General features: G+C 52.8%; 1 protein-coding gene across 2 annotated transcripts in view; it reads left to right on the top strand.

Moving 5' to 3' along the window:
• LOC120391382 (adhesion G protein-coupled receptor E5-like) overlaps positions 1–21,977 on the top strand; it is a 1,047,477-nt gene that overhangs the window by 822,270 nt on the left and 203,230 nt on the right. The gene's annotated exons all lie outside the window — the stretch shown is intronic.

Raw genomic sequence — 21,977 nt, 5'->3', positions numbered from 1 at the left:
AGGCCCCCCACCCCTAGGCCTAGGGGGAGGGGGAGGAGGAGCCCAGCTATGGAGGGCGCCGTGAACCCCCCGGCCAGCCGGGAATCATCCCGGCGACGCTCGGCCTCCGTGGAACTCAGGCGGCTGGACTTGGAGAGAGAGATCAAACTGATGGAGATGGAGATGGAGGACCGGCAGAAGCAACGCGAATTCGAGGAGGCCCAGCGCCAGCAGGAGCGGGAGGAGAAGGAGCAGCAGCGCAGACATGAGCTGGCCATGGCCCAGCTGAGCAACAGTAAGGCCACGGCTGCGGTGAGTGAGGGGGGGCCCAAGCCTACAAAGAGCTTCGATAAGAACTTCCTGGCCCGGCGTAAGGAGGGGGACGACATAGACACCTTCCTGACGGCCTTTGAGAATGCCTGCGAGCTGCACCAGGTTGACCCTGCAGACAGGATCCAGTGCCTCACCCCCTTACTGGACTCCACCGCCGTGGAGGTGTACAGCCGAATGAGAGGGGTGGAGGCGAGAGACTACAACCTGTTCAAAGAGGCCCTGCTCCGCGAGTTTGGGCTGACCCCGGAGATGTACCGGAAGAGGTTCCGGGGTCAACGTAAGACCTGGGAGGTCACCTACCTACAACTGGTCAACCGGGCGCAGGGATATGCCCGCAAGTGGACAGCCGGGGCCCAAACTAGAGAGGACCTGCTTGACCTATTCATACTGGAGCACCTGTATGAGCAATGCCCATCGGACCTGAGGCTGTGGTTGATGGACCAGAAGCTGGAGAACCCGCAGCATGCAGGCCGGCTGGCTGACCAATACATGGACAGTCGGACGGATCATAGGGAGGCGTCTCGAAGTAGCAGGTCGGCCTCGACGGAGAGGGAGATTCACCAGGGGACCTCCCAGAAGGGGCCGAGGGAGGACCCCCACCAAAGGGAAACATCTGGCGTCAGGTCCAGCCGTCCCACTCGAGGGGACCCACGAGACATGGGCTGCTATCAATGTGGCCAACCGGGCCACGTACGGGCCCAGTGCCCCAAGCTCCGGGACAAACTGAGCAGACCAACCCCACACCGGGTCAACTTGGTAGAGACCCAGCAGGATGAGGGGCAGTGTTCGCAGGGAAGGGGGGCTGGCCGCGTACCCCCTGCGAAGGAGGGAGGGGGGCCCCAGGTTGACCCCTCCGAGGGGCTGGATGCTCCCAGCCCTGAGTTTTGGGTTTACAGGGTGGGCACGGGACTACCCCTCCGGAGTGAGTGCCTTGTTCCCCTGGAGGTAGACGGGAAGGAGGCCACTGGGTACTGGGATACGGGCGCAGAGGTGACGCTGGCCCGGCCGGAGGTGGTGGGCTCAGATTGGATGGTGCCCAACACCTACCTGACCCTGAGGGGTGTGATCGGGACCCCATTCAGGGTGCCTGTGGCGAGGGTACACCTAAAGTGGGGGGACAAGGAGGGCCCCAAGGATGTGGGGGTGCACCCGCATTTGCCCACGGAGGTGTTAATGGGGGGGGATCTCGAGGACTGGCCAAGTAACACCCAGGGTACCCTGGCCGTGAACCGTAGTCAGAGCCAACGCAGGGCTCTGCACCCTGACACCGGGGAAGGTACTCTGGCCGAGACACCGGACCCTGACCCGGTGGGGAGGGAACGCCCAGGGACACGGCCCAGAGAGGCTGTGGCCCCAGACCCAGCCGGTGAGAGAGAGCAGATCCCCGCCCCTGCCCCAGCGGCTGAGTACCAGGCCGCGGTGCGGGAAGACCCCTCCTTGCGGAGGATAGGGGACCTGGCCAACCTCGAGGGGGGACAGACCATGGGACGAGGTGGCCAGAAAAGGTTCCTGTGGGAGAAGGGGCTCCTGTACCAAGAATGGGCTCCCCCAGGGAAGATGGAGTCAGGGGGGATCAGGAGGCAGCTGGTGGTACCCCAGGAGTATCGCCACCAGCTGCTGTGCCAGGCCCATGACATTCCCCCCTCAGGGCACCAGGGAGCCTGGCGTACCCAGCAGCGGCTGCTACAGAACTATTACTGGCCTGGGGTCTTTGCCCATGTCCGGCAGCACTGCCGCTCCTGTGACTTCTGCCAGAGGGAGAGGAAGGCCCGGGACAGGGGGAGATGGCTGTAAGGCCCTTGCCCCGTCCTGAGGAGCCTGTCCAGAGGGGGGCCAGGGTCAGAAGGGGGGCTCTGAACCGAAAGAGCCCGAATCACAGCCCCCCAGACTGGAACGTGGGGAGAAGGCCCCAGCCCAGCGTGCACCCCAGGGGTACTGGGGTGGGGAAAGGGCGCGGGCGGCATAAGGCTTCCCCCCTGCAACCTGCAAGTGCCCTCGAGCCCCCCCCGACCTACAGGGGGGCAGGAAACTGGAATGACCGGGGGTAACTCTTCCCCCAGAACGGGGGGGACCCTGGGGCAGCCATGGGAATGTAGGTGGGTTCGAACTTCCCCAGGTCACTGGCTGGAGTTACCCCGCTCAGTTCGGTCTCGAAGGGGGGAGAGGTGTGACAAAGTGGGACTGTTCGCACTGGGGGCTGGGTACAGATCCTAAGTATCTAGCAGCAAAAGTCCATGCAGCAAATGCCTGACACTCTGTCTCCTAGCAACTGATGGCCCGGCCCCTCCCTGCAAAGGTGCATCTAAAGCTGTTGGAGACAAAGGGGTCAGGTGACCTCCTGGCCCGGGAAAGAGGCAAAGGAGAGAGGAGGGGCCGGAGGGGGGCTGGGCAGATTGGAGTGGGCTGGAGAACAGAGGGGAGGCAGGGAGACCGGGCTCTGATCCCCGAGGGGGCTGGGAGGCCCCCAAGATGGACCTAACCGGGGAGATCCGGTTATCTGTGCCTGCAAGACCTGTCCTGGACTGTGTTCCTGTCGTCTAAATAAACCTTCTGCTTTACTGGCTGGCTGAGAGTCCTGGTGAATCGGCAGGGAGACCGGGGGTGCAGGGCCTGACTCCCCCACACTCCGTGACACCCCTCCCCGGCCTGGCCCTGCTCCGCTCCCAGAGCCAGACCTGGGCTCGCTGGTGCCTGTGGCTCTGAGCCAACAGGAAACACCCCAGTGGACGGACAGGCTGGGCTGGGGGAGGGGAGGGCCTGGAGGCTGAGCTCCCCCTGGCCAGGGCTGAGACCCAGAGGGACCCTGTCCATGGGGGGCAGGGGGCTGGCGCAACATCCCAGACCAGTTCCCAGCTCGCTGCCCTCTCAAGACCTCTGCCTGTGTAACCCCAGGCCCTGCCCAGCCCCCCAGGTGCTCCCCCCACACCGCCAGCGGCAGGACCCACCTTCGCACAGGGTGATGCTCCTGTTGAAGAGGACGTAGCCGGCCCGGCACTCACACAAGTAGCTCCCATTGGTGTTGATGCATGTGGCCTTGAGGCTGCAGGTATCTGGGATCCTGCGGCAGTCGCTGATGTCTGAGAGGGGAAAGTAGGGGAGGGGGTCACACACAGCACAGCTGGGGGCACAGGGGTGAATGACCATGGAGACACCCCCCACCGATTGCAGGGGGCGTGGTCTGTCAGTCAGTCTGTCTGCTCCATCTAACCCACCCCCTGTTCAATTCTCCTTTCTTCCCTGCTATGTGCAGGACCCCAATCCTGGCAGCACAACCCCTCCCCCACCCCCAGAACGGGGGCCCAACCTTTCCAGACCAGGACCCTGTGATCCCCTCCCCACACCAGCCCTGACAGAGGGAGGTTAAGTGGGGGCCCGATCAGCCAGTTAAGGTGCAAAGGGGAAGTGACTCAGGCTGCGTGCAGGGCGCTGGCTAGAAGGAAGCTCGCCTGGGAGGGGACAGGTGGGGCTTCTCTACAGCCCAAGGGCTGGGCCCAGTGGTGGGGGCCTGAGTCGAGGGGGGCTAGGATGCCCCGAGGGGGGGCTAGGAGCCCCAGAGGAAGGGTTTCACTAGCAGGCAGAGGACAGAGGGGTCTGACTTTGAAAGGCTCCCCCAGAATGGGGATCACAGCGTGACCTGGCCGGACGGCCGAGACCCGGGAGAGCCGCGACTCCGGGAGCTGGCATCATAGAATCATAGAATCTCAGGGTTGGAAGGGACCTCAGGAGGTATCTAGTCCAACCCCCTGCTCAAAGCAGGACCAATTCCCAACTAAATCATCCCAGCCAGGGCTTTGTCAAGCCTGACCTTAAAAACCTCTAAGGATGGAGATTCCACCACCTCCGTAGGTAACCCATACCAGTGCTTCACCACCCTACTAGTGAAATAGTGTTTCCTAATGTTAGGCCTGAATAAAGATGTAGCACAAACCCAGGTATGCCAGCCTGACTGAAGTCAGGCTAACAGAGGTTTCTGGGTAATCCCATAGTGGAAAATACTGAGAAGCAGCATTGTCTCACAAAGCCCTGGGAAAGAGTGAGATAAGTGAGGGGTTAGTACCAGCTGTGCTGTGTTAGGAACAGTGTTTGAAGAACTGATAAGAAACCCTAGCATCCCACAGTTCTGACTAACTCCCTGGTTTAGTTTTCGGTGTGTTTTTAACTCCCTCACATTCCTAACTTTTGGTGCGTGTTAAGATATTATTAACAATTTAATGCTGTAGAGACTAGGCATGCGTATATATTAAAAGGTGTCTAATTTCTAGTTGTTAGACAAAAGGGGGTGGGTTGCTCAAGTAAATAATCTATGACATAATAAAACTGTCTATATAGGCTAATACTAAGCTGTAAAGAGGGGGCTGGTTCTCTCTGGAGACGAGCTGCTTTCTATTGATGCGTGCACTTGTCAATAAAGAGCTTTTAATCAGCCCTTGTTGGTGTTGCCTGTCTCTCTGCGGTCAGACAACGAACTTCGCTGTCGGGGTTCGAGTCCCTGTCACTAATATCCAACCTAGACCTCCCCCACTGCAACTTGAGACTATTGCTTCTTGTTCTGAAATCTGCCATCACTGAGAACAGTCTAGATCGATCCTCTTTGGAACCCCCTTTCAGGTAGTTGAAAGCAGCTATCAAATCCCCCCCTCTTCCTTCTCTTCTGCAGACTAAATAATCCTAGTTCCCTCATCGTCTCCTCATAAGTCACGTGATCCAGCCCCCTAATTATATATACCCTCCACTGGACTCTTTCCACTTTTTCCACATCCTTCTTATATTGTGGGGCTCAACGCTGGACTCAAAACTCCAGATGAGGCCTCACCAATGTTGAATAGAGGGGAATGATCACATCCCTCGATCTGCTGGCAATACCCCTACTTATACAGCCCAAAATGCCATTAGCCTTCTTGGCAACAAGGGCAAACTGTTGACTCATATCCAGCTTCTCGTCCACTGTAACCCCTAGGTCCTTTTCTGCAGAACTGCTCCCTAGTCACTCAGTCTCTAGTCTATAGCAGTACATGGGATTCTTCCATCCTAAGTGCAGGACTCTGCACTTGTCTTTGTTGAACCTCGTCAGATTTCTTTTGGCCCAATCCTCTAATTTGTCTAGGTCCCTCTGTATCCTATCTCTACCGTCCAGCGTATCTACCACTCCTTCCAGATTAGTGTCATCTGCAAACTTGCTGAGGGTGCAGCCCACACCATCCTCCAGATCATTAACGAATGGAAGAGAAGAAAGGGGGCACTGAACTGGAGCTAGTTGCCAGAAGGGGACGCCATGCTCAGCATTACAGACCCCAGCCCGATGGGTCCCCTCCCCATTCAGGATACACCCAGCCTTGCCGCTCCCCTGGAGCACTAGGAGAAGGGTGGGTGGGCTGTGCCCAGGGGAGTGCAGGGGAATTGGGTGATGTCCCTTTAATCCAGGTTCTTTGCTCTCTGGTGGCGCTCACGGGGGTCTATGGCAGAAGCCCGCAGACCCCTGACATGTGGCCAGGCCCTGCACGGCTGGTAAACGGGTTGTTTGGAAGCCAGCTGGATCCAGGGGATCCCCCTATTCCTAACATCACGCAGTGAGCAGCGGCCTGACAGCATCCATTCCCGGACCCTGCTGTGACCCCCAGGCCTAGGACCCCACGGGGCGAATCCATCGAGCCCACAAACAGATGACGCCAGCTCAACACTCGCTGCAGATCCGGCCTGTGGAAGCTGAAGCCTGACCCCCAGCATAGCCCCAGCCACAGTCGCCACCCAGCGGCTCACCAATCCGGCCCCAAACGGAGGGGATTTTACTGCCTTTGCTGCCTCCTGGGGCCTTTCACCACTGTGGAGAGTCTGATCTGACAGACGGGCCCCGCCCTGCCCGGGCACAGAGAGCCCTGACGTGATCTAGCCAAAAGCTGGAGGGACATGCACCCACCAGGCTGTAAACACAGGTAGCACCAGCTGCCGGGCAAGAGGGGATACACGGAGGATGTCGGGGCTCCATAGTGCAGCGGGGTCACTCACCCCGTTCAGGGAGTGGGGTTTTTTACCTAGGGACCTGGCTTGTACGTGCAGAGACACACTCATTCCGGCTGCTAAGCTCTCCCCGATATTTATCCATAACGCTTTTACTTCTCACAGAAACCCTTGTGGCTGGACATCAGCAAACATGTCAATCAGCAGGGAGATTCAAGAGCGCTTACCAGGGCCGGCTCTAGGCACCAGCAAAACAAGCAGGTGCTTGGGGCGGCACATTTGCATGAAGCGGCATTCGGGCCATCCTTTTATTTATTTATTTTTACTCACTTCTTCCCCTCTTGCAATGTGGCAGAAGCGGAGAACCCATGGGACCCTGGGAGTTGTAGTTCCTTGCCTAGCTCCCTGCCTATAGAGCCAGCCCTGGAGCAGAGAAAGAACTACATTTCCCAGCAATCCCTTGGCAGCTCTCAACAGGAAAGGGAGGGGGAGGGAGTGAGGTAGCTTAGCAATGCTGCAGCTTGCTGTGATTCCAGAGCTGTGAATGGGGAACAAGTGTGCCCAAGGAGTAGAAGGCTTTGCCCCAGATGTCCCCTTCAGAAGACTTCCCCAGACTGGATTAGGGATACTGGTGTGACCTCACCTTGCAGCCCCCAAAGAAGGAATTGAGTGGACTAAATGGACAGTGCCCCCCCTCTATCTGAAGCCTAGCAAGGAAGGTACGTGGATCCCACTAGAATGTAAAATGAAAAGTAAGGGAGGGGAGGGAAGGCTCTACCGGACCTGGGAAGCTTTAGATACAGTACCAGGCATGTAGGAGGATTTCCACTTCTGAGCCATGGAAGCAGAAATTGACTTTCCCTTTCTAGATTAGCTAATATTCAGAAAGGGAATCTAGCACCTGCCTTCTGTCTGTTACAGCTATCCCCCTATTCCATTTTGTTTCTTACAGCTGTCCCCTTACTCCATTTTGTTTTTGTTCTCCTCCTGTGGCCGCCCCTCCCTGGCTGTTAAGTTGTTTACCAGGGCCACTGCCCTTCTCAAAGGGATGGGCCCTGGTAAACAACTTGTGCTGCATGCTAAGTGGGACCATTGCCCTGTTCAAAGGGTTGGTCCTGTTATCACCTTGTTAAACCTGGGCTTTGTGTAGGGTAGGCAATGTCCAGAGCTGCAAGACCTAATGTGTTTTTGAGATCCTGGGCATGAGTCATAGGCCTCATGTGTTTTGAGTCCTGAGGTGTGAACTCACACCTATTGTCCAGGACTCTGCCCAGGCACGTCTCTGTGCTCACGTGCAGTTTTTCCCTGTGTCTCCTCCCCTGTGACAGAGGGAGCCTATCAGGATTACTGGCGGGAAACTGCCTGAGCTTGTCTTTAAAAAACAGGCATTTTGAAACAAACATCAGAAAGGTTCCTGCATTGCTGCCTGGTCTGATCAGCCAGGGGTTCTGGGGGGGTCCTTTCTCCGCTCTCGTTTTATTTTTGAGCATACCCCTGTTTTTAACCCCCCCCCCCACGAAGAACGAATTGCTGCCTGAGACACCTCCTGATTATCGAGACTGTACCGAGCCCTCCTTGCTTCTTCTGATGATGTTGCTGCTTCTGCCTTTGCTGCTGCCTTGGGGACTGGTAAGAATCCCTCTGTGAAACTGTCTATACTTTTATTTTATTATTTTAGCTGCTGGCTCTGTTTCCCCAGCACACAGACTCAAGCTAAACCTTGAAGCAACAAAGAATCCTGTGGCACCTTATAGACTAACAGACGTTCTGCCGCATGAGCTTTCGTGGGTGAATACCCACTTCTTCAGATGCAAGCTAAACCTTGGTCTGTGTCTTAAAACCTCTCTTAAACTCCGCGGCACTTTGCCGCTAAAAATAAGTTTGTGCCGCCGCTAAGCTCTATTCCAGTGGGCTTTGCTTTGGGGCTTACTGCTTTCAGCCGTATCCACTGCTGCAGCCACCATCCCTTGGCTTCCTTGGGGGCTGTATCCTGGGCACATACCACTTTGCCCTCTGTAACTTCCCCATAGCATAAGGTGCACCATAGGTTTTGCTTTTTAGTCTAATAAGTCATAGTTTGCTAAGATTGTAGTGCTTGTAAGTTTCACCTGCCTTGCTATAGTTTGCTGTTTTATTGCTCCGTATAGTTGCTTGTTATAGTTTTGCTTAGAATTGTGATATTTGTTGTTTTGCCTAGTCATTGGTTAAGATAAATTTAAAAAAGCCATTGCCTGATTGTATTCTGTACCTGTTTTGTTACTTTGTATAAGCTGCTTGTCATTTTATATAAGTTTGATTAAGTTAGACAATATATAAGGTTTTTGCTGTTTGAATTCGTCTTCCCGCTGTCCCGATCTCTCCCTGAACTTTCCTGTGTCTGTTTTCCCCCCGCTCCAATCTCCCCCTCTGTGTACTTCTCCGTGTCTCCCTGTTGTAACCCTTTGCTGCTTTTCCCCCCGTATCTGCACTCTCCCCGAACTTCCCAACTCTTTGCTGCTTTTTCCCCCGTGTCTGCATCACCCTCCGAACTTCCCAAACCCCTTGCTGCTTCTCCCCCTGTGTAACTTCCTAAACCTTTTGCCGCTTTGTTCCTTTTTTGGGGGGGGTGTCCGCTTGTTGCTTAAACCTCCCTCTAGCCCTTCTTTACACTTCTCTGCTGTCTCTCCCTGTATCCCCTGTGTTCGTGCTCCCGCTTCTCCGCTGCCCCTCCCCTACCGAAGATCACCATCATACTGCTCCGTTTGTCTTCACCCCGCTGCCCTGCAGCTTCCCTGAAGTGCTCTCCACTGCTGCAACCTGTTTCTTCCCTCAGCCGTCTCCCCCATTCTCCACGTACCTTCCCATCGCTTGCACGTTCAGCGCCCTCCCCTCTTGCTGCTCCCAGACTCCCCTTAAGTGCGCTCCAGCTGCTCTTGTCTCCCGTACGTCCAGCCCGCAGGCTCCTGAAGACTGCTCTGGGCTTTACCCCGCAGGGCTTCGGAGTCTTTCGTTGCTTGCAGCTGCACTCTCCTCTCATCAGTTGCCACTGATCATTCACTCCCCTCCCCACTCCTGTTTCTCGACCCAGCCTTTAGGTACACTCTTGCAGATTATCTGCTATCACAGCCTCACAAATTAAGTCATTAATTTTCTTTTATACTGTTACATTGCATAATTTCACTTATCACCCATATTGTATCATTGCACTGTGATTCACATTTTACTTGTGGTTATAACACCCCATTGGTTGCCTCCACTTTTCTAATATACTTTGTATTTGCATTGAAACTACCATTTTACTTTGCATTTCTTTTGGGTACATTTTGCATTCCACACTGCATTCCATCTAAAGTTGTTCCTATATAAAGTTGAGTTGCTTATTGACTGTACTGTATCCCATTGTGCTGAACCCCACTTACTGTACCCCACTGTTAGAACTCCCTACACTGTTCAATAAGAAGAACCCCCCCATCATTGTCTATTGTAAACACCCTATACACCCCATCCCATCGTATTTCATTGTTAAATTCCCACCACTTCCTTTTTCCTTTAATAAAGAAATTAATTGGCACCCCACCTGTGTGGTAATTGCTCCCCAAGATCCCATATACCTGCAGGCAGGGACACCTTCCAGATTTGAACACCCTCAAAATCCAATCGTGCTCAAGCTCAGTTTGGGCAGCTGTTACTTCATTTCTCCCAAATCAAATATAGTGACCCACTGTAACTTGGGCCTGGTCTACACTATGAGTTTATACTGAATTTAGCAGCGTTAAATTGCATTAACCCTGCGCCCATCCACACAACAAAGCCCTTTATATCAATATCTGTACTCCTTCCCGACGAGGGGAGTAGTGCTGAAATCTGTATTGCCATTTTGGATTAGGGTTAGTGTGGCCACAATTCAATGGTATTGGCCTCCGGGCGCTATCCCACAGTGCACCATTGTGACCGCTCTGGACAGCAATCTGAACTCGGATGCACTGACCAGGTAGACAGGAAAAGCCCCGCAAACTTTTGAATTTCATTTCCTGTTTGCCCAGCATGGAGCACCGATCAGCACAGATGACCATGCAGTCCCAGAATCAAAAAAGAGCTCCAGCATAGACCGTACGGGAGATACTGAAGCTGATCTCTGTATGGGGAGATGAATCTATGCTATCAGAACTCCGTTCCAAAAGACGAAATGCCAAAGCATTTGAAAAACTCTCCAAGGCTATGATAGACAGAGGCCACAATAGGGACTCAACACAGTGCTGCGTGAAATTTAAGGAGCTGAGACAAGCGTAACGGAAAGCCAAAAATCAAATGGATGCTCACGGAGGGAGGGAAGGGGGACTGAGGACTCTAGCTATCCCACAGTTCCCGCACTATCTGAAAACCATTTGCATTCTCGGCTGAGCTCCCAATGCCTGAAGGGTCAAAAACATTGTCGCGGGTGGTTCAGGGTATATGTTGTCAGTCCACCCCCCTACCCCCCTGTGACGAAGTGGGACTGTTCGTACTGGGGACTGTGAATGCTGTGTGCAGTTCTTAAGTATCTAGCAAAGCAAAAGGCCAGTGCAACCGAATGCCTGACACTCTGTCTCCTAGCAACTGATGGCCCGGGCACCTCCCTGCAAAGGTGCTGGCTGAAGGTGTTGGAGACAAAGGGGTCAGGTGACCTCCTGGCCCGGGAAAGAAGCGGAGGAGAGAGGAGGGGCTGGAGGGGGTTGGGCAGACTGGAGCTGGCTGGGGAAAGGAAGGGAAGCACAGACAGGGCTCTGATCCCCCAATGGGGGCTGTGGGGCTCCTGGGGCCCCAAGATGGATCTAACAGGGAGGATCCTGTTATCTGTGCCTGCAAGACCCTGTCCTGGACTGTGTTCCTGTCATCTAAATAAACCTTCTGCTTTGCTGGCTGGCTGAGAGTTACTGTGAATTGCAGGAAGCTGGGGGGTGCAGGACCCTGACTCCCCCACTCTCCGTGACACCCCCGTGAAAGAAAAGGGAAAAATAGTTTCTCACCTTTTTTCAATGTCACCGTATGTCTACTGGATGCTGCCAGCAGACACGGTGCTGCAGTGCTACACAGCAACATTCCTTTCCCTTCCCTTCCCTTCCCGATGGCACAATATGACTGGTATCCGTCATCATCCCGTAAGTGCTCCTGGCTGGCCTCAGTGAGGTTGGCCGGGGGCACCTGGGCAAAAATGGGAATGACTCCCGGTCATTCCCTTCTTTAAGCTTTGTCTAATGGAGATTCAGTCCTGCCTGGAATATTATAGCAGCTGGAGGCTGTGCTCCCCCACGTTTTATCTCTGCTTGCAGAGGCAATAAAGTCAGTGTTGTTTCTTCATGGTAGCCGTGTTATGGTGTCTGCCAGTGCAATCCAGGGAAAAGGGCCTGAAATGATTGTCTGCCGTTGCTTTCACAGAGGGAGGATTGACTGACGACATTTACGCAGAATCACCCGTGACACTGTTTTTGCCCCATCATGCATTGTGATCTCAACCCAGAATTCCAATGGGCGGGGGAGACTGCGGGAACTATGGGATAGCTACCCACAGTGCAACGCTCCGGAAATCAACGCTAGCCTCGGTACATGGACGCACACCACCGAATTAATGTGCTTAGTGTGGCCGCATGCACTCGACTTTATACAATCTGTTTCCAAAAACCGGTTTCTGTAAAATCAGAATAATCCTGTAGTGTAGACATACCCTTGCTGTAGAAAAAGTAGGATAAAATTGAGCAAGATTTGCTTCCCAGTGGTTTTTAGGACTGGAATTGCTATTTTCAACAGCCATTGCCTTTTTTTTTTTTTAAAGTTTTATTTGTTTAAAAGGAAGACAGTGATATTGCATTGGCAAATTCCCCATAGAAAGAAAGAGTGGAACAAAAGAATAATAAAGGCACCTCAACTTTTCCTCATTTATGTAGGACAGTCTTATAATAGGCATCCAGATATCCTCCAATCACACAAGCTGAAAATTGTTCCACTTTACTGCAGTTCTGTAACCATATGGGAACCAATCCTGTCTGTGTTCTGTGCACATCCAATATTCCTGCTGAATGATCCGCCCTGGGAGTGAGTTACCAGTGACCCAGGGCTGCGGCGGAAGGAGAGTGCAGGTGGGGGGGAGAGCCCAGGGCTGGGGCGGCAGGGGGTGTGGGTGGGGAGGGCACTGGTAAAAGGGGTACGGAGGGTACGGGGGGAGCCCAGCGCTTGGGTGGCAGGGGCTGCGGGTGGGGAGAGGGAGAGCCCAGGCTGGGGCAGCAAGGAGGTGCAGGGGGGAGCCCAGGGCTGGGGTGGGGGCAGCCAAAGATTTTTTTGCTTGGGGCTGCAAAACACCTAGAGGCGGCCCTGGCGCTCACAGATCCTTCCTTTGGGCCGTGTTCCAGCAGCTCCTTCTCAGACTCCCCCCGCCCCTTTCCCGTGACAGCGTTTTGCTATTTCCCGCTATGCCCCTTCCCCTCGGTCGTTATTTGCATAAAGGCAGCACCCAGCTTGCTGCACCCACATGGACATAAAGAGCTTATAGTCTGAATGGACAAGAGGTGGGAGAGAAAATTGAGGCAGGGAATTGCCCAAGGACACCCAGCAGGAACAGAGCTGGGACTAGAACCCAAGTCTCCTGAGTCTCACACCCGACCCACTAGACCTGTCTCTTTCAGCTTGTTTCTTCTATAGAAGGCCAAGAATGTGTCTCCCCTGCCTCACCATGCAGCTTTTACCCTCTGCTCCCCCTCACTGAGAGGAGATTTGTGTCCCCTGGCTCATGGCTGGGAGTGCATCAGAGCTGGAAATAATCCCTTGTTTCTTTAGCAGGAAACTCAACTTTTGCTCCATTGTTAAACCTCTTGGAAGGCAACGGGCCTACGCCATGCCTGTGAAGGGGCTTGTATGTGAAGGCCACTGAGCCGCGGAACAAGGAGAGAGTCCTGGTCTAGTGGTTGGTTCCCATAAGTAGATAACAGCCTGCTACAATGACTGGCTAATGGAGTTACTCCCTTAGCACCAGCAGCTGAGCTGTGTGCTTTCAGCAGACAGGTCCTGGGTTTGATTCATGCTAATGACCCAGGCTTGTTCCTTCATGATACCAGCTCCTTTCCCAGCCTTAGCAGCGGCTGAGGGTTCAGTTAATGGGGTTCCAGAAACTAAGGGGCTTTTTGAGCCCAAGCTGTATTAAAGGTTGATCCAACACAGAGGCCTTGGCTCTGTCTCAGCCCAGTTTGCTTTGCAAAGACCTGACCTGCCCCCACCTCAAAGCTCTGCTATGAAAGAGCATCTTGGGCTCTGATTGCAGCTGCAGGTTTGGGGGGATCTTGCAGCTTCTAATGACATCCCCTATGCTCGTGCCTCAGTGGAATTAAGCACCATGGCAAGAGACATGGCGACCTTCAGTCCCTGGGATCAGTTTCCAATTTGTAAGAGTCAGAACAGACACTGTGCCTGAGTGTGGCGCAGAGAAAGAGCGAGATCTCAGGGCAACCTGGTTAGCTTCTCCATCCAGGCATGTGGGTTAGTGTCAGAGATCCTAGGTCAGCTCAGTGACGGTGCATTAACAGCATCGCCAATGCCAAGCAATCAATAAAACCCCAAACCATGAGCCAGGCTGCAAAAAAGTCAAGATTGGTTTAAAAATGACAAGATTTTTTTATTTAAATCCATTTGATTTTAGCCAAAAGCAGAATCACATGACTCCAGGAGGTGGGACTTTAAGGCAACGCCATGCGTTAGCAACACTGCAGACAAGCCAGAAGCATCATGCCTTTGCCACAACTGTTTCCAGCTCCCATTGTACCTGGGCAGATCTTAGATGTATCCTTTTGACTCTTCCCAAATCCCCAACTGCATTTACACATGTAACTCCCTGGCATGTTGATGCAGTTCCCCTGGGGCTCACAGATTGTGGTATTTTGCTGGCACTTGTCAATGTCTGCAAGGAGGGAGAAAGCGCTGGGTCAGGCTGATCTAGGAGCTGGACCTTGGGCACTGGGGGACGCTGCTGGGGGATAATCCAGGTGTCCGACATGCACCGTGCTCTGGGGAGACGGGGCTGGTTAGAGCCAGGAGTTTAGTAACTGGGTCAGTGAACGGGAGCAAGTGGCTATTGTCCGGAATGAGCCGCTCCAGCTGGAAAGGGAAAAGCAGCCCTGCCGGGACACGCGCCTGCTGCTTGCTAAAGCTCCCAAGCGGATCTGGCGATGCCCAGTGCCGCAATATCAGTGCAGACGGCAATGCCTGAATGAGGCGTCTGCCCCTGGAGGGGACAAATGGGGAGCTGCTTTGGAGGAAGGGGATAGAGAATAACATGAGGGCTGGTCTAATGCCTGGATATCAGTCAATGGGGCAACCTCCTCTGCAGCCCACGAGCTGCCCTGGGCACCCCCTTGCACACAGGACAGTGCAGAACCAGAGGGGTTCAGAGACAGACAATGAGAATGATCAGGGGCCTGGAAAACCCTCTACAGAGAGAGATTGAAAAGACTGGGACTGTCACCTTAGAGTGAACGTAAGAGGTGACGTGTTAAGGGTCTATAAATGACTGACGGGGACAGAGAAGGGAGATGGGGAGCTTCTCTTCTCCCCACCTCATAACACGAGAGCCAGGGCCAGTCAGGGAATTGAGAAGAGGGGAAATTCAGAACGGAGCCAAGTAAAGGCTGTTTCGTGCAACGTGCGATTAGCCGGTGGAACTCCCCACCACAGGAGTCACTGAGGCCAAGAATTTAGCAAGATTCCAGGAGCGACTGGACATTCCTACGGATGATGAGAACAGCCAGAGGGATCATAGTTAAAGGGCACAAACGTTTGGGAAGAGAGAGAAAACCTCCTGCTGTGGGGCTTCAGCCCAGCTGAGTATTAGAGACCAGGAAGTGAGGGCAGATTATCCCCGGCTGCCACTGCAGGGCTCTTCCACCGTCCTCTGCAGCATCTGGCTTCAGCCTGTTGGAGCCGGGATACCAGGTTAGATGGGCCTCAGCTCTGATCCCATCTGTACTGTGCAGGTGCCACGTTACTTGTGTCTCAGCCTGGCCAGCGCCCGGTTTTGCCTCTTCAGAGGCTGAGCTGCTCCCAGGACAGAATGAACCCTGTCAGAACCTACTGGCTGCATCCTACCAAGTGCTGCCTCCTTCGCCCCTCGACCCTGCGACACTCGTGGGGTCTCCTGACAGCACCGAGGCGGCTCTGCGTTTCCAGAACCTGCTTTATTTCGGAAACGACGTACAATTGGGTTCTGCCCCCGAAGGCTTCCAAGAGTCCATTCGGGATGGGAACGGAGCTTCCAGTGTCCTTATCCACCCCGTCCTGGTGCCATTGGGATGTTTATAGCAGGTAGCGCTGCAGCTGGGGCCCCGTGGTGCCAGGCGCTGTACACACATCCAGCCACAGCACAGCCGCTGCTCCAAAGCGCTTTCCCCAGCTCCGACGCTCTGTCTGCTGGAGAAGGGGGGCCATGCGCTGGGTTCTCGGTGGTGCGGCCAGAGCTCTCCCCTCCCTCGGGCACATGGGTGTCCCGCGGCTTCCAAACTCACTCTGAGTTGCAGGGAGCTCTGAGATTGGGTGTCTCTAGGGGCTTCAGTACATGGGGAAATTAAGGGTAACAGCTCCTAGGGAATTGCTCCCCATCCGGACACTCTGGTCTGGAATAATCAGTGCGCTTCCAAAGAGAACAGCGATCGCCATCAATCCCCCCCGGGGACAAGCCGTAGGGATTCTCCACACGGCTCCCGATACCAGCTATCCCCGCACAATCCCCGGGACGCTGGCTGAGATCCCTGCGGTGCTGATTTCTTCTTGTGCCTAGACCCGCCCCAGGGCACTGGCTGGGGTTATCCCACGTGGCCTGGGGGCAGAGCGCACTGTGCTGTATATGGACCATCAATGAGGCCCCTTCCCAGGCTCAGGGGCACTAGCAGCCTGGATTCTGTGTGCTCGGGATAGCGAGGGCCCCACCCGTCTCCCCGGTGCCTCCCTGCAAATCTAGGGGTTTAGTCCCAATCCAAACACCGAGGCAGGGGAGATCCTGCCCCCATGTGCTGGGGCAGCAGTTGAAGGTCACGGCTGATCACAGACCTGGTGAGTGGATCAGGTGCCTTTGCTGCAGCCGGCAGCAGCCTCTGGCGCAGCACCAGGCCCGGAATGAGCCCAGGGGTGTGTGTATGGCTGGGTGGCAAAGGACTGAGCAGGGTGTGGTGGGGGCCAGGGAAGAGTTCACCCTGGCAGCTGTTCTCACTCGCGTGCGTGAAGTTGGCTTTCCCAGAGCTGGGCTCGTAGCCGTCAATGCAGCTGCAGGAGTAATTCTCAGGCTCGTCAATATCTGCAGCACAAGAGGGGATGGTCTTTACAGTCCTGGCAGGGAGATGTTCCCTGTATCACCCTCTCCCAACCCCCCGCACTGAGCCGGGTGACGGGACCCACGTGACCGGGCCCCTGGCAGCTTAACAATCACAGGCCTGATTCTCAGCTACGCTCAGGCAGCACTAGGCTGCTCTGGCAGCGGAACCAGTGATTTCCCTACACCCCCCTTGAATTTCCCCAACACCCCCCGCCCCAGTTTTTTGAAGTAGTTACATGCCAAACCTGGTGATTGAACTTTGCGACTTTGTCCTCACCCACAACTATTTCACACTTGGGGACAATATATACCTTCAAGTCAGTGGCACTGCTATGGGTACCCGCATGGCCGCATAGTACGCCAACATTTTTATGGCTGACTTAGGACAACGCTTCCTTAGCTCTCATCCCCTAACGCCCCTACTCTACTTGCGCTACACTGATGACATCTTCATCATCTTGGCCCATGGGAAGGAGGCCCTTGAGGAATTCCACCGGGATTTCAACAATTTCCACCCCACCATCAACCTCAGCCTGGACCAGTCCACACAAGAGATCCACTTCCTGGACACTACAGTGCTAATAAGAGATGGTCACATAAACACCACCCTATACTGGAAACCTACTGACTGCTATACTTACCTACATGCCTCCAGCTTCCATCCAGGACACACCACACGATCCATTGTCTACAGCCAAGGTCTAAGATACAACCGCATTTGCTCCAACCCCTCAGACAGAGACAAACCCCTCCAGGATCTCTGTCAAGCGTTCTTACAACTACAATACCTGTCTGCTGAAATGAAGAAACAGATTGACAGAGCCAGAAGAATACCCAGAAGTCACCTACTACAAGACAGGCCCAACATAGAAAATAACAGAATGCCACTAGCTGTTACCTTCATCCCCCAACTAAAACCGCTCCAGCATATCCTCAAAGATCTACAACCTATCCTGAAAGATGATCCCTCACTCTCCCAGATCTTGGGAGACAGGCCTGTCCTTGCTTACAGACAGCTCCCCAACCTGAAGCACACACTCACAGCAACCACACACCAGAGAACAAAAACACTAACCCAGGAACCTATCCTTGCAACAAAGCCCGATGCCAGCTCTGTCCATATATCTGTTCAAGTGACACCATAATAGGACCCAATCACGTTAGCCATGCCATCAGGGGCTCGTTCACCTGCACATCTACCAATGTGATATATGCCATCATGTGCCAGCTCTGCCATGTACATTGGCCAAACCGGACAGTCTCTATGCAAAAGAATAAATGGACACAAATCTGACATCAGGAATCATAACATTCAAAAATCAGTAGGAGAACACTTCAACCTCTCTGGCCATTCAGTAACAGATTTAAAGGTGGCAATTTTGCAACAGAAAAGCTTCAAAAACAGACTCCAACTAGAAACAGCTGAACTTGAATTAATATGCAAACTAGATACAATCAATTTAGGCTTAAATAGAGACTGGGAATGGCTAAGCTGTTACACACATTGAATCTATTTCCCCATATTAAGTATCCTCACACCTTCTTGTCAAACTGTCTTGATTGGGCTATCTTGATTATCACTACAAAAGTTTTTTTCTCCTGCTGACAATAGCGCATCTTAATTAATTAGCCTCTTAGAGTTGGTTGGGCAGCTCCCACCTTTTCATGTTCTCTGTATTTATATATAGCTCCTCACTATAAGTTCCATTCTATGCATCCGATGAAGTGGGCCCACCAAAGCTTATGCTCAGATACATTTGTTAGTCTCTAGGGTGCCACGTACTCCTGTTCTTTTTGCGGATACAGACTAACAGGGCTGCTACTCTGAAACGTGCCAATTTAGTGACTGTTTGGAAATCTGAATTGAAATTGAAACATTAATACACCCTTTAAAAGCATATATAGTGAATGATAAAATACGTGTATCTGAAAGTATCATAGATTTGAAAAGTATGAACATAGACTAGCTTCCTTATACAGCTGTTGTTTTTTATGACACTGTCAGTGCATTCATTTCGGTGATGTTGGCAAACCTGATAATTTCAAATGATGATTTGTAAGCAAAGTTGAAATGAGCTCTCCCTGACAGCTGGTGATGAGCTGGGGGGAAAGGCTTCAGGACCAGATTGTATTTACATTCACACCTAATCTACCTAGGGATCCAGCACACAGAGCTGTGTTGCCCAAGTGATAGATTTTGTCTGGGGTTGGGTTACAAATCACTTGAATGCGAGGGGTGGGAGAATGAAATGTTGTTGTTCTTATTGTATGAGTAAAGGGCAGTAGAACTGTACTTAGCCTGTGCTGATTGAGGGCATCGAGAGAGAGAGAGAGAGAGAGAGAGAGAGGGTGGGGACCTGTCCCTCTCCACTGTTTAAGGACAGAGCTGATTAGGCTCCATAGAGAGTCTTTTGTTCTGTTAAGTGACCATTGCAGCTGAAATCACTGATAATCAGGTCTAAGTGCTTAGTCCTGCTGGGGGACAGTGTTCCTGTGGAAGACACAGCCCAGACTGCACTAGCAGCGAGGTTCCCGCACTGAGAGCTCAGCTGAAATCACTGAGAGCTGGTGGAACCTCAAGAGACCAATTCGCAGAGGTCACAGTGGTAGGTGACAGCAGAAGGTGACTGCGCAGGGCCATTGGCAACACAGTGATGGAGTGAACGGTGGCACAACGAACAGTGAGCAGCTGGAGGAACGAGCAAGGTGCCTTCTTGCCCCCCACCTGGGAGGTGAACTCATGTGAAAGCACCTCTGAACTCTGAGTCTCCACTGACCAAAGAACACCGGTGAGTGGGGTGCGGTGGAGGGAAAAGTGAGGGGCACGTTAAAGAAACATTTGTTTGTTGGACTATATTTTAGTGACTTTGCCCCAGAATGCTAGATTTGTGACTGGGAATGGAAACTTAGCTAAATGTTTCCTAGTAGGCCAAGATTTTTAAAATGCAGTATTTGCCAAGGTTGTTATCTCACATTGTTGCTATCTTGAGAGGTCATTATGGTGGGGAGTTTCTGTACTAAACATTTTTATTATTATAATTAATTTTTACATAAGAATGGTCATACTGGGTCAGCCCAATGGTCCATCTAGCCCAGTATCCTGTCTTCCGACAGTGGTCAAGGCCAGGTGCTTCAGAGGGAATGAACAGAACAGGGAATCATCAAGTCCCTGGAAAAATCATGGAACAGGTTCTCAAGGAATCAATTCTGAACCACTTAAAGGAGGGGAAAGTGATCAGGAACAGTCAGCATGGATTCACCAAGGGCAAGTCATGCCTGACTAATCTAATTGCCTTCTATGATGAGATAACCGGCTCTGTGGATGAGGGGAAAGCAGTGGATGTGCTATTTCTGGACTTTAGCAAAGCTTTTGATACAATCTCCCACAGTATTCTTGCCAGCAAGTTAAAGAAGTATGGGCTGGATGAATGGATGGTAAGGTGGATAGAAAACTGGCTAGATGGTCGGGCTCAACGGGTAGTGATCAATGGTTCCATGTCTAGTTGGCAGCCGGTATCAAGTGGAGTGCCCCAAGGCTCGGTGCTGGGGCTTGTTTTATTCAATATCTTCATTAACGATCTGGAGGATGGTGTGGACTGCACCCTTAGCAAGTTTGCAGATGACACTAAACTGGGAGGAGTGGTTGATACGCTGGAAGGTAGGGATAGGATACAGAGGGACCTAGACAAATTAGAGGATTGGGCCAAAAGAAATATGATGAGGTTCAACAAGGACAAGTGCAGAGTCCTGCACTTAGGATGGAAGAATCCCATGCACTGCTACAGACTAGGGACCGAATGGCTGGGCAGCAGTTCTGCAGAAAAGGACCTAGGGGTTACGGTGGACGAACAGCTGAATATGAGTCAACAGTGTGCCCTTGTTGCCAAGAAGGCTAATGGCATTTTGGGTTGTATAAGTAGGGACATTTCCAGCAGATCGAGGGATGTGATCATTCCCCTCTACTCAGCACTGGTGAGGCCTCATTTGGAGTACTGTGTCCAGTTTTGGGCCCCACACTACAAGAAGGATGTGGATAAATTGGAGAGAGTCCAGCGGTGGGCAACAAAAATGATTAGGGGGCTGGAGCACATGACTTATGAGGAGAGGCTGAGGGAATTGGATTGTTTAGTCTGGAGAAGAGAAGAATGAGGGGGGATTTGATAGCTGCTTTCAACTACCTGAAAGGGGGTTCCAAAGAGGATGGATCTAGACTGTTCTCAGTGGTAGAAGATGACAGAACAAGGAGTAATGGTCTCAAGTTGCAGAGGGGGAGGTTTAGGTTGGATATTAGGAAAAACTTTTTCACTAGTAGGGTGGTGAAGAACTGGAATGGGTTACCTAGGGAGGTGGTGGAATCTCCTTCCTTAGAGGTTTTTAAGGTCAGGCTTGACAAAGCCCTGGCTGGGATGATTTAGTTGGGTTTGGTCCTGCTTTGAGCAGGGGGTTGGACTAGATGACCTCCTGAGGTCCCTTCCAACCCTGAGATTCTATGATTCTATGAAGTGATCCATCCCCTGTTGCCCATTCCCAGCTTCTGGCAAACAGGCTAGGGACACTCAGAGCCTGGTGTTGCATCCCTCCCCATCCTGGCTAATAGCCACTGATGGACCTATTCTCCAGGAATTTATCTAGTTTTTTTTTAAAATCCTTTTATAGTTTTGGTCTTCACAGCATCCCCTGGCAAAGAGTTCAACGGGTTGACTTTTATGTTGTGAGAAGAAGTGCTTCCTTTTTAAAAAAACAAAACAAAACCTGTTGCCTATTAATTTCATTGGGTGACTGCTAGTTCTTGTGTTATGTGAAGGATTAAATAACATTTCCCTATTCACTTTCTCCACACTAGTCAAGATTTTATAGACCTCTAGCATATCCCCCCTTAGTCGTCTTTTTTCTAAGCTGAAAATTCCCAATTATTTTAATTTCTCCTCCTGTTTCATGCCCCTAATCAAGTTGGTTGCCCATCTCTCAGGAGCGGCTCTAGCCATTTCACCGCCCCAAGCACAGTGGCACGCCACGGGGCGCGCTCTGCCAGTCACCGGTCCCACGGCTCTGGTGGACGTCCCGCAGACGTGGGACAGAGCGAGCGACGGAGGGAGAGGGATGCAGTGGGTGAGGTGGGGCCTCGGAGAAGGGGCAGGACAAGGGCAGTGGTGAGCTGGAGCCAATTCCCACCAGTTCACAAGAACCGGCTGTTAAATTTAGAAGCTGGTGTAGAACTGCTGTTAAAGCGGCGGGCGAGTGGGCAAACAACTCCGGTCCCCGGGCCACATTCGGCCTGCGGCACTGTTCTGTCCCCCCCTGAGCTCCCAGCTGGGGAGGCTGAGGGTCCCCCGACCCCTCCCCCACTTCCCCCCCTCGCAGAGCCGCAGTGTGCTGAGCCGCCGGCGCCAGCGCTCTGGGCAGCTCA

This window comes from Mauremys reevesii, linkage group 25, assembly GCF_016161935.1.
Source record: "Mauremys reevesii isolate NIE-2019 linkage group 25, ASM1616193v1, whole genome shotgun sequence".
Lineage (NCBI taxonomy): Eukaryota > Metazoa > Chordata > Testudines > Geoemydidae > Mauremys > Mauremys reevesii.
The sequence above is the reverse complement of the archived record's forward strand: the minus strand, read 5'-3'. Positions and strand labels throughout refer to the sequence as shown.